The sequence below is a fragment of the Talpa europaea genome (assembly GCF_964194135.1).
Source record: "Talpa europaea genome assembly, chromosome: 6".
NCBI lineage: Eukaryota > Metazoa > Chordata > Mammalia > Eulipotyphla > Talpidae > Talpa > Talpa europaea.
Genome location: NC_140072.1, coordinates 127,863,112 through 127,876,592, shown reverse-complemented (window position 1 = coordinate 127,876,592; position 13,481 = coordinate 127,863,112). Strand labels below are relative to the sequence as shown.

Sequence of the window (13,481 nt, the reverse complement as noted above, 5' to 3'; positions counted from 1 at the left end):
TACATAATACATAAGCATGAGGAAACATCAAAGGAATTAAAATTGAGATTCTGCAAAATAATGGATGAGTCATCACCAAAAGTGTCAAGATCATAAAAGATTGGTTGAGAGACTATCACCAATTGAAATAGACTAAGGAGACACAACATCTAAAATCAGGAAGGATCCTGGATTGTATTCCAAAACATAAAGATAAACTCATGATGTTAGAATGAAGTCAGTGGTTGAGTGAATAAGGTTGAACCAATGTTAATGTCCTCGTTCTCATTATTGTGCTATGGTTATGTATGTGTGTTGTTAAAATTAGAATAAGCTGAGTAATAGGGTTATGTGAACTCTCCTGTTTTTGCAACTTTTCTATAAATTGAAGAATTTATAGAATTTATGTTAGGGCCTCCCCGGTGGCGCTGGGGTTGCGAAGCTGATGCGAAGCGGTTGAGCGCTGGGTTGCGAAGCTGCTCGCGGCCTCTGCGGCGCCGGTTCGATCCCCGGCTGCTCCCCGGCCACCAGAGGAGGGTCCCACATGGCACGCAGACCTCTCCTGCCGCCCGCTGCTCCCCTCAGCAGTGTACTTCGGTCCTTCTGCCTGCTCTGCTCCCCGCTCTGGCTCTGGTGAATTCTCTCACCCTCCCGCACTTATTACTGTACCCAGTGCATGTATAAACAAAAACAAACAAACAAAATAAATAAATAAAAAACATGCCTCTATTAAAAAAAATACCAAAATAAATAAATAAATAAATAAAATACAAAAAAAAAGAATTTATGTTATAGAATTTATATAACATTATTTCAAAATAATGTTAAAAATAATTTCATTTTAACCATATCAAGATTGGAGAATAACCATTTGTAAGGCTACTTCTTTACTCTCATCCCTGGGATATAAAGGCCAAATGTCAGTGTGGTGCATATATATGAAACCCCTGGTAAGTGAGAATTCTCTAATTTAGAATTTTATCCACTTAGATAAGAACATGACAAAAAGTGTCTCTTTAAGTGATCAAGGAAAAGACTACATATATTCAAGAGAGAAAGATTTCTAAATGACATAAAGACTCTAAGCAAAAATGACATACTAATTACAACTGATTCTTATTTCTTAAAGCCTAGATATATAATATATGATCTCTGGCAGAAAATAAGAACTCAATAAAAAGTCAAACCTAAATCTTAAAATAAGTCCCTTAATGCCTTCTAAAAGGCGATAATTTGATGTTGGTATTCTTGCTCTCTCAATTAATATGGATTACTGCAATTTTCCTGTCTAAATGGATATGGATTTATCAGAAAGGATCACAGACACTTTCTCAAACTGCTTTAGTAGCTCCCAAGTGGCTGTTTCTCTACCAGATTAAGAAGTTTTTCATTAAAAAAATTTGATTTTCATCTTGTAAACAATTCCTTGAATGAGGTTTATACTTTATCATTTCACATTTCAAACTTCATTTGTGCATCTGAAAAATGCCTGGATGTAGCTTTAAACGTCTGTCTTCGATTTTAAAGGTTGAGTTCACAAATTTGTGATGAACAGAAACAATACTGTGCCCGATGATCACAGATCAAATGGATAGGAATCACTGTATAGCATAGCAGAATTAAAGCAATTTAAAAAAAACCAAAAACCAAAAACAAAAACCGGAGGCACTCAGGAGGAAAGGAATTTAATATCTACCAATTCCACATGGAAATTAAATGTATCCTGAAACTAACTTCTCCAAATTGAATTCAAGGAAATGGAATAACTATTCAATACAATTCATTGTCAGATTTTGTTTTCAATGTTGCATGGCCACTATTAAACTATTTGAAATATGGGTCTCAAAACTCAGGACTCCCATGCGGGTTAAGAAAAACAAACATAAATTCTCCAGAAGAGCCGGAAGCCTGAACACAGCCCAGAGGCTCAACCTTTGATCAGACCCACAAGCTGCAACCTCAAATTATTGTTCTCAGGCTCGACCTTTCCTCTCACTTTGTTCTGGCAACTTTCCAAACAGGGACAGGTGGTTTTAGGGCATTTTCTGGGGTTACAAATCAAATAATATTTCACGGTTTTCACCTTTAATGGGCTAAGCAGAAGGCATTTGACAAAAGTCACTATAGAGGTTTGGAGAAATAATTTATACTCTAGGGCATTCTTAAATCAGTAACTTGGCACTATGAGATTCAGAAAAAAATCTCATCGCTCCTTCCAATGTTGTACTGCAAAATCTGCATCCTGTATGTTTGTCTTACTCCTTGGGGGCCTCCATGTTTGGAAGCCAATGAATAGATTACATTGGTCTTTATAGGTTGAGTTTTCATCGGTGACAATGGCACCACAAGGCATGCATGAAGTAAAGGGGTTGCTTTCTGATATGTGACATTCTTGTCCATGAAGGAAATGAACACCCTTGAGGCAAGATATTTTTTTTTTTTGTAAAATTAGCAAATTTCATGCCTCAGCTTGAAATTCAGAACTTGGCAGGTGGAGAAATGAACAGAGTAATCCTAGATTTCATGCATTGAGGATTGCAAAAGCCAAAGCCAATAGAAAGTAGATTTCCTCCTGGATTGACTGCAATTATAAAATGTCAATGTGTATGATAAATATGACCATCAAGGGGTTCATGAGTCATGAGAAAATTCATTTGGGGGAGCAATCAAGGCATGTCCCTGTTGAATCATTTATGTTAAGCATTCTTATATTTGCACAGTTGACATTCTAACTGCACTTAATTAAAGAGGTTGGGGAGTATGGATATAGACTCATTCTGAAAATACATATTGATGAGCAAGTTGTTAAATGTTTAACATTTAGGGGTAAAGGCAGTATAATTTCACAAAGAAAGAACATGCAGGTACCAATGTGGTACCCAGGAGAGAGGATTCTGGGCACAATCTGTTGGAGTCAATTAGGGAAGTTGGCAGCATCATTAGGGCTGAGGAAACCCTCCAACAGCCCTTGGCATCCCTAGATCCTCTTCTAAGAACATAGAACATTAGTCTTTTCAACAACTAACTGGCCATTCCCATTTTTGGTACTATTATGTCTCTAATCCAATAAGCTCGCAACAGATTGAAGAAAGCAATGTTTGTCATACTTCATAATTATCTTTTCCAATGGGGACTGCACTATTTTTCTTTCATGTACATACTTAAGTCATAACTGATATATTTGTCTTTATCCCCTACATGCAAGAGCCCATATTTCAATATGAAGGGCCATAAATGTTCAGTTCCATCTCTACCATCAATGCTGTCTTCCTTTTTCCTCCCATGTCACGCTTAGGTGCCCTCTCTATGGTATTGCCACGAGTTTCATCCAATCAATCCATCCTGTAGTTAACTGTAGATGAACTTAGATCTTGCATTTCCAGGATAAAGATATCCTGTGACTTATCATTGTCAATAAGTAGCCCAATCCTCACCAATCATACCTCTCATTCATGCCAGACAGATGTCTATTTCAGTTTGACTGGTTTCCTCATAATAGCTTAAGCGCATTATGCTTATTCTTAGCTTCAAAACACTGTTTTCCTTTTCTAATACCAACAAATGTATATTCGCCCAAGCAAGAGCAAGGTCATCCCTAGTGGAATGAGTTCCACCTCCTGGAAACTGAGAAAAATCCATGAATAGAGATTAGAAACTTATATGTGGGGCCTCCCTGGTGGTGCAGGGGTTAAGGCTTACCACTACCACCCCTGCAGCCTGAGTTCGATCCCTGGCCAGGGAGCTGACCCACATAGCGCAGCAGACCTCTCTTGTATTGTCCACTGCTCCCCTCAGCAGTGTATTTCAGTAGATCTGCCTGTTCTGGGGAATCCTCTCACTCCCCCCATCTCTGGCCTACATTCCAGGTCTTCTATGCATAAATAATAAATAAGTCTTTTTTAAAAAAGAAACTTGCATGATGAAGTACATTTCTTCTAATCTTGACCACGCAGTTATTAATGATTAACTGTCCTCTGACTTTTTTATTTTTTAGCATGCCTTGTGACCTCTTTTGTTTGGATGTTTTTGCTATCCTTAAGTTCTCCTGCCTGCTCGACTACTCTGTTTATTCTAACTTCTATTTTCTGTTCACACTTTGTCAAGTTATTCCTGAACAAATCACTCTGGTACTTGGTGCTGCCTCTGTGGAAATGTCATATCCGCAGATTTACACACATTACCTAACTTAATCCTCAACAATGCTAAGAGTCTGCTATTATCTCTAGCTTAGTGGTGACAAAACAGGAAATTATGAAGGTTAGACAATATTCCCCAAGTCACACACAGATTAAAAATGCTAGAATTAGGATTCAAACTCTGTAGCCACTCGAGAATAACTTGCCCTGAAGTAGGTCATCTTCACTTGGTCAAACACCCACTTTGAAAACACATATATCATCTCTTTGGAAAATTACAATTTTGGGGACTGGGAAGTATTTTTTTATGTCTTTGTATCCACCATATATTTAGATCTAAGCAGAAAAAGGGGCATCTGACAAATGTCATTTTTTTAAGAGTATAGGTTACTTTTTTATAATTTACTTTTTTATTCATATCTTTTACATCATTGTGTGTTCCCCATAAAATTCCTATCACCAGTTCACCTGTGAAGCTTCACCATGGTCCCTTGTGACAAATGTCTTTTTAAAGAGCATCAAACATATTCAGGTGCTGAGCCATGGACTGGAGATTACAGGTGTCATGATGTTCTCTCCTTGCCCTACCCAATATAGGAGCCACTATCCACCTGGTGAGTAAAATTTAATTATAAATAAAATGAAAAATTTAGTCCTAAAGACACACTAGCCACATTTTAAGTTCACAATAGTCACATGTGAATAGATACAAATTAATTAAAATTTAAAATTTAATGGAAGTTCAGTAGATCAGTCTCACTGGACCTATTTCAAGCACTCAATAACCACATCTGGCCAGTGGCTGCTAGAAAGGACAGTGCAGATATAGGACATTTTCACCATTGAAGAAAAGTCTATTGGCTACTTGCTAGCAATATCAAAGGCTCAATTTCTCCCATATACCTCATCAATCCGTGGAGCCACAGACTAAGTGTTACTTCTTGAATGCATAGTAGGAGCTAATTTGAGCAATGGTTAAGATGTTGAGGTATGGGGTCTCCCCTGGTGGTGCAGCAGTTGAGCGCTGGATTGTGAGGCCGCCCGCAGCCTCTGCAGCACCAGTTTGATCCCCGGCCACCGGCAAGGGTCCCACAAAAAAAAAAAGAAGTTGGGTATGAAGTCAAATCCTGGCATTCCAACTTACAAATTGCATGATCTCAATAAGGTTACTTAACTTCTCTGGCCTCAGTTTCCATACCAGTACAATGGAGATCATAATACAGACAATTTACATTAGATTGTTGTGAAGATTAAAAGCATGAAGTGATGACAATTTGTCTAGTATAAAGTAATTGTCCAATAAACGTTAGCTTTTAATCCTATGTACTAAATGTTCTCAAATAAAACCCAGACCTTAAAAATAGAGGAATGGTGTCTTACAATTCTCACATAATTTTAGAATTTAAATTCTATGATCACAAATGAGTTAGTAGGGTTCATTTCAATATTCTCTCTTGAACAAGCTTGGGAAGTAAATGTTTGGATCTTCAACAAATGAAGGGTAATTCTAGGTCCATATGAAATTGGGTCACTCAAAACAAACCATGTGTTTTATATTTAGAAACATGGAGCCTATGGAAAAATGCTTTAAGACTGATTAAGGAAGGGACATACGTATTTCACTTTGTGGAGTCACCTTCTAGAAATCAGTTCCTATGCAAAATCCACATCCTCAAAGCATGTTGTAGTTGGTATTTGTAGAATTATTCCTGAATAAACCTCTCAGGAATATTGATGATTTTAGTTCGCTCATCTGGCTGAGTATTTCACATAGAGTTTGGATTACGGAATACATTTCTATTCTAATACAACAGAATTTGGAACATTAAATTATCTTAAAGTTAACAGACTAATCTAACAATGATTAAGAGTGTTGAATTTTAAGGACCCAGAGATACTTGCTGAAGTGATGAGATCAAGGGTTCCCAGCAGCTTTCACCAACAGCTTTTCATCAGCTGTTTTTTTAGGATTTCGAGAATTTTCTCTTCTCTTATAAAAGTGGCCCTGCTTCCTATGGGACAACTGACTTCATCAAGGTGGTGGGAAACTACTGGAGAGATGGATGTAGGAATCGGTAGAAAAAGGGTCACTTTCTGACTCAATCTGAAAACCACATCAACTCCTACAATCCAAGAAGTTGTCTTACTATACTCAACATTTGCTCATGTCTAGCAACTTATTCATCCCACCCAGTATTAGCCATAAGTCTCTCATTAAATCAGTTAATTTCCTGAGCACTGAGGTTTCAGTGGCAAATATTTGCCAGCTTTTTTGACATTTAATTATCAGTATTATCTTTCTAGAAGATCCCTACACTTTAAAGAATAAAAAGCAATGCCTGTAGCTATACTTTGTTGGGGAGTAATGTCATATAGCCAGTGACTTATTTTTCATTTCTCTTTCTAATTTTCACTTCTTCTGGTTACAAGAAAGGAAATTCTTTGTGTAGCAAAATTATTTAAATCCATGTGAAGAGAGAAATTGAGGACACATCTTTTTCTGTGGGAATTATATATAAGTTGTTACTTGAACGACAAGGCATATTTCATGCTTTATTTTAATTTAAATGATCTCCTGGTTATCTGACCAAGTATCCACAGATGTAATATTTTTTCAATGAGTTACAAACTCAAAGTTTTCACATACCATGAAAGTTCTCAAAAGTCTAAATTACTCCCAAGGACATTTACAGCAATTTCTCTCCTAGTGAAACAAAAGAAAGTACACCCTTAACCATCAGAATAATTCATGGGAACATACCTTCTGACCTAACTTTCATCTCTCATTCTTTGAAGGATTGTTCATCATAAACAAGTCACAAAGAAAACAAGATGATGAAGATAAGATTAATAAGATTCTAAAAGTTTCTTTTTAAAATTATTAAAGAAACAATCCTGAGGAAAATGAAAAGTAATTTTAGAAGGACTCAGATGTAAAGGCATGATCACCAGATCTACTGTTGAGGTAATCATGAATTAATGACATTTTATAATACTTAAAAGATATACCTACATGTAGTTTTAATTATACATATATATGACATTTATATTGATGCAAAAGTTATGTTTATGGGAAAAAGAAGTCTAAGTACACTCATTAACACTACCATTATTAAGATTCTTTTAATAAAGTGCTTCAACATTGCCAAGGATATATTATTTGGGTTAAAATAAAGATTTTACTTTAGTTGCTAATCATGATTTTTAGGATGATTTAAACACCTCGAAAAAGAGCTCCCTTCCATTTACTCTATCAGTCAGTCAACAAATGAAGGTTATAACAGCCCTGAGTTTTGTTAAATGTTTGATATTTGTCAATAACAACAATGTTCAATGTTTAATTTATTAACCTGCTTATCTAAATATGTTAATTTTCTAGTTCACAACTTCCAAGTTTCTTAAACCTCATGTTCCTCTTATCTGCTGAAATTAAAATTGCTAAGAATTTCATTCAGCTAATATTTACAGTGTTTGATTTTTACTTGGGTTACCTGAAAATCTTTTGGAACTCTATTTTAATTCCATTCTGAAAAATTATGCAATGATTTCTCTTGGCGTCATCAAAAATCAGCCATCTTGTATTACACCTTGAACTTGAAAACCTGACAGTAAAAACTGTTAGAAGTTACTAAAACCAGATGCCAATTATTAAAAATAAGAATTATCATATCAAACCTATCTATAGAAAACACAAATTCTCAATTAAGGCAAAAGGCAAAATCCCAATATAGAGGTGAATTTTTAGGTATTTTGAATCATTTTTATGTGTTCTGCTTTCTCCTGGTTAATTCTCCTTCTGTTACTACCTCTCATAGAATCTGGAGAGGTTGACTGATACCAGAGGTATTTCAATAAATTTCCTATTATAAATGAAAATTATACTTGCAAAAAATATTGATGCCTTCTTCTAGGTTGGTGTCATATGACATTGCACCATGAATTTAACTTGAAAATCTAGTTTAGAATATCATCTTTGCAGTCATCAGCAAATAAGAAATGAAAGGATTACAATTACACCTTTATAGAAAATGAGTAGGTGGGAACTAGAATAGATGAATGAACAGATTTGGATTTGGGATTGGGGATAAAGGAGACAGCCCCTCCCCACCCTCTCTCTCTCTCTCTCTCTCTCTCTCTCTCACACACACACACACACACACACACACACACACACACACAGAAACACACACATACCCTATAGTATGGTTAATTATCTACTGCACCCAGTAATTTTAGGTTTGATATGTTTGGTTGCATTGCCTCATGGAGAATCTGCTTGATACAGAATAGAAATTGTAGCCTTGTGAATCTCATGAGTTTTTCCCTCAAAACAAGTCTTGGTAAGTGGTTGGGAGGTTAAGAAACACCTGTCTGTTTTTGCTGAAAAACCTCAAATGTTATACCACTCTTAAGGCATTAACCCTCGTGTATCATATCAAAACAGTTTCGCATATGCAGAGTTTAGAAGTAAGCTATTTTCAAATGTAGGAAATTGATTAGAAATGCAGCTTGTGAAAGACTGTTGAGTAGCAGTCAACTGTTCTCTCTCTCTCTCTCTCTCTTTCTCAGCCAGTGATTAGTACTTTTTATACAGCCTACCAGTACTACAGAGAGAACACAGCATAGGAAAAGTGTCCATGAGAAATGAGACATGAGAAATATTGAATCATTGACTTTAAAAGGAAGGCAGGGGATTGGGTGGGGTTAGATTTCAGCTGATAGAAAATAAAGTGTTTGATTTTTTAAAAAAATCTTTCTTGGTGCTTTCAGGAATGCACTAGGGTAAAGAAAGTTCTGTAGCTAACAGTGAGATCAGATTCTAAAATAATTGCTTTGGCTTTTACTCCTCAATTTAAGCGTTCTGTTTCTGGACTGTATTATTCAATAGGCTCTTGTCTTATACAAAGAGGAGACAGACAAAGACATCTTAAAAGCTTGCTGCTAAATAAAATGCTTGAATTTTTCTTTTTCTTTGGTTGAAAGGAAATAATTTTCTATGTTTAAGGTCTAGAGGTTTTTGAAACATGGAATTTCAGGATATATCAGAGTCCTATCATATTTACAATGGAATTCTTTGTAACTAAAAATTTTCCTATCAGATTTATATTATAGAATTCCACGCTTAAGAAAGTCTTTGAAAGAGGAGTATTTTATACACATGCTTGAAATAGTTCCTGGTGTTTGTTTTATATCCGTCTGAAATGCAACATCATACACTCCCATACATTTCCTAAAAAAGAAAACTCAAGTTTATTTATTAGAAACAGTAAATGTTTATCTAGCATCATTTTCCCCCCACACTAAAAAGTTGTGAATATATTAAATCCCTTCAGTATAAACAAGTCTCGTAGGTCCTAAAAAGTCATTTGTGCACCAAAGTAGCCATTTATTGTGTGACACCAGACATTTGACTGACCTAACACAGCTTCCTTGCAGCTGGCTGTAATTTACAACTTGATAGCAGCTGTCACAAGGAAAGAACCAGGTTCATTATCTGATTTGTTTCTGCCATCCCTGCACTCATAGAGTCCATTAACAACAGGGATATGTGCTTTTTAAATTACTGAATTAGTCATTCTTCCATTAAAAGAGTAGACTTACAAAGTAAAAGAGAACAGCCTCTTACAACATTTCCTGCCATTTCTCTGTCTAGTTGTGTTCATTTATTCCATTTACAGGATGTGTGCTGAACTCTGTTTTCAGTAGGCAAGGCCTTATCTGTCCTGTCCTGATGCTTAAGCCAGAGCAAAAGCCACCCCGGACCCTCAGAAAATGTGTATTGGATTAATGAATAAATGAGAGAATGAATGGTCACTACCCAACTGCAGAGTCGATTGGCTACTTTGAAAGGAGGAAGAAGAACCATTGATTTCTCTGGCCTATGAGAGCCTACAGCCTAACTAAAAATTCCAAACTTAGGGAGAGCGGTGGATAAAGGGGAATGGAGGGTCGAACAAGTGGATTGTGGTGGAGGACTGTGGGTGCTTAGTAGAGGGGAGGATATGGTAACTACACCTGGGGAGACACAGCAAGGATGTGAAATAATGGTACAATACGATAATTAAAAAAAAAATTAAAATAAAAATACAAACGGTCACGCTGTCTGCTGTCACCCCTAACATTGGAGAGAATTCAACTTTTTCTGGATGAAAATTAACAAACTCTCCCCAAAACTTGTCACCTTGTCAGTGGCAGTAAGATTTGATCATAAGACCTGTCAAAAGTAAGACAATAAGTAGCTAGAAACCACTGATAAATTGCACTAGACCAATTGAAATTGTCACCAGTACTTGCAAATATTTAGAATGTATTTTGTAACAATTATATCAGTTGTGACTCTCAGCAACAATTATGTTTGACAACCTTAATTCAATACTGTCTTATTTATGATTTTATTCTATTCTTACCCAGGTAAGGCTCTCTGACTTCCCCCTCAGTAGGCAAGTCGCCCTGCTGAGGAGACACTTAGCAACCTGTGCTTCTATTTTCCTAACACTTTATCACATTTGATCATAATTAATTTTAACTACATTAAATTCCCAGAGGACATGTGTGTAGCTTATTCAATGTAGTGAGATGAATTAATACGTTAAGATGATGAGGGTCTCACCAACTAGGGTACCCAAAAAAATGAGGCTCCTTTGGAACAAAAACACTCTAAGGAAATCTCCCTTTCCTAGGATGACAAATCATTTTGCCTTACAGCAGTGTTCATAGGCATTCGGTAACATTTAGTCATCAAAAATATTACAGAACAAAAGAAAATGTCTGCCTTTGTCTTACCAACCCTGGCGCCACCTCCCACCCCCCCAACACACACACACAAATCCCTTTTTTTCCCTCTCTGGTTCTCCTAGTCTATAAAGTCATAGAAGGTACCAGATGTTTGGAGGAGGCTGCACCCCTCAGCCCATGTTTCAGAGTAGAAGCACGATTGATTGTGGCCCTGTAAATGTAATTGGAGCCTTCATGTTGTGCCCAAGAGCTCAGTGCCTTCTGCAATGTGGCCACGGTCAAGTGAAACAACACATCCTGGGAGGCTTGGCATCCATGCCAGAAGGTAATGGATTTGCTGAAACAACAGGCTCTGCCCACAACCTGTTTTCCTCTAGGAAATTCTAATTTAGGGCAACATTTTTCAAGAAAACCCATTTGCATGTAGGCAGCATTCAAGAGCCAGGCCGGAATAAGCAGGGTATGAGAATGCATCGCACTTGGGTTTAAGCAAGGACTGCACAGTGACTATCAATGCCTCCAAGACATTTCCTCCTGCAGCACAGCTTCAACAATGAGGATAGGCTCAGAACCAGCTGGTGTCCCTCTCACCGGCCCAGCTCGGGGGTGGTGTGTAGTGGGGCACACCCGTCCACTTAGGCCCCACAAGTGTGAATGCCATGAAGCCAGAATGCTTTGTACTAAGGAAACAGTACAAACTGGGGAACCCCTTATGTTCCTAGAAAGCAGCCAAAGGTCCCTGGCAGAGTGACCTGAGGCTTTCAAATACTCTAAAATGGGGGTAGCAGCATTTGCTTCCAAGCAGACAGCAACATTAAAACAAAAAAGGGGGCGGGGAGATAGCTTCCCTTTTCCTACAACAAGTAATTGATAAAGAATCTGCACAGGGCAGAGTTAAGTCCTAAAGAAAGACCATGAGCGAGTGTCTGGAGTACGCTTGATTTTTTTTTTTTTCTTTCTAGGATTAAAAAAATAAAATCCTACAGAACTTCGGAAGTGAATAGAATACCACTGGGGATTTCCCTCGAACACTTAAAACACTTCATTTTATCAGCCAAATGCCTTTTTTTTGACCCCATCCGGACACCAAGTGCATTCTAAATAGTCACAAATCACTTTCAATTAATTTGTGGGACAGTAAAGACCTGTGAGACTGTGCCACACATTTGACTCCCATTTTTATTGGTGGCAGACAGCGAGGAGCCAGAACGTTCTGGATGAGCACCTTCTAGAAGGTACAAATGGGCATCGACGCAGCAGCCAGTGATGACACACAACTGACAGCAACAGGAGCGAAGGGTCTGATGCACGCTAGGAGCCCACCAGCCACCGCAGGTGCTGGAAGAGAGGGCTATCATATGCAATTTTTGTGGGATTACTGATTTGCTCAGTGATTTTTGCTGTGACATTCATCAGCATTGTAACACTGTCATTTTGGATGTATCTGTGTGGAAAATGCAATCATCACCTTTGACTATTTCCTGCAATATATTTGTGCACTAACACTTCACAGTGAGCAGCGAATTAGCACGAGCATATTTTCTGCAAGTATTATTAGCATGAGACTATTTTGCAGCTTCCTCTATGTTGGTGAGTACTCCTCAGTGCTAGGGCAAACCCAAAGAAGTATTTGTTCCGACATCTCTAGGTCTAATTTTTAAAAATGAGATACAGGGGAACAAAGGGGAAGAAATGTATTAATGTAGGACTAACCACCAGGATCCCTTTCCATGAAGATACATCCAACACAGGATGTTTTCACGTTTTAGTTTTTCAGATGATCTTTCAGACACTCAATTTCACATCAAATAGAGGAAACGTGATTGACTGAAAGCATAGGATTTGTTTTACATAAAAACATCCAACCAGCACTGGAAAAATGCCAATGAAGAAGTCATTATTGCTCTTGTAAGGTGAAAAGAGCTAGTCTCATTCCTAATTGTATCCTCCTCTGAGTGACAACATCCACAATCCCAACTTCATCAGGAAGTGACAGACTGACCAAAGACAATTTAACTGTTACTAGGGTAGTCTGAACCAAAAAGCATGAATTACCTTGATGACTCAAAGTGATGCTATGAGGTTTAATCTGGCTTTTAAAATATTCATTTCATTTTAGATATGGAAAGTTCCGATTGAATGTTTTATTAGCATTATTTTTGGGTATCATGCCATTGCCAAAATTAATCTAAATCAGTATTTTAGAAGATGACTTACTCATAGTGCCTTTTAAAATTCACATCCCCCTCTAAAGTCTAAACCAGAACAATAATCTTAACAAAGAGTCATTCATATTTGAGTTAAAAGGGTACCTTAATGAATCATTTTTAAAAACTCCCTCATTTTTCAAACAAAGCAGCCTAAGGGCTTACAGATTTTGTCCTCCCACTTAACAGAGTGAACCCAGTATTTCAATGCATTCTCCCAGAAGTGATTTCTGAGATTTTATTAGATACTTTCAAAGGAACGTACCCATTCTAAAATCTCTTTTTTAAAAACTTCAAAAACCATTTTCTCTGGTTTTCCTAAGCATACTAACATGTCAGCCGATGGTTTCTGCAGCCAGAGCTGAATGCTTGTAACCAAAGCATATCTCTACACAGGGGGTTTGGGTTTCCTTGCATTCCAGCA

At 37.3% G+C, this 13,481-nt stretch overlaps 1 protein-coding gene across 2 annotated transcripts in view; it reads right to left on the bottom strand.

Moving 5' to 3' along the window:
- Positions 1–13,481, bottom strand: part of GPC6 (glypican 6) — a gene marked incomplete at its 3' end in the record, with an annotated part of 1,013,029 nt that overhangs the window by 301,193 nt on the left and 698,355 nt on the right. The window lies entirely within an intron of this gene.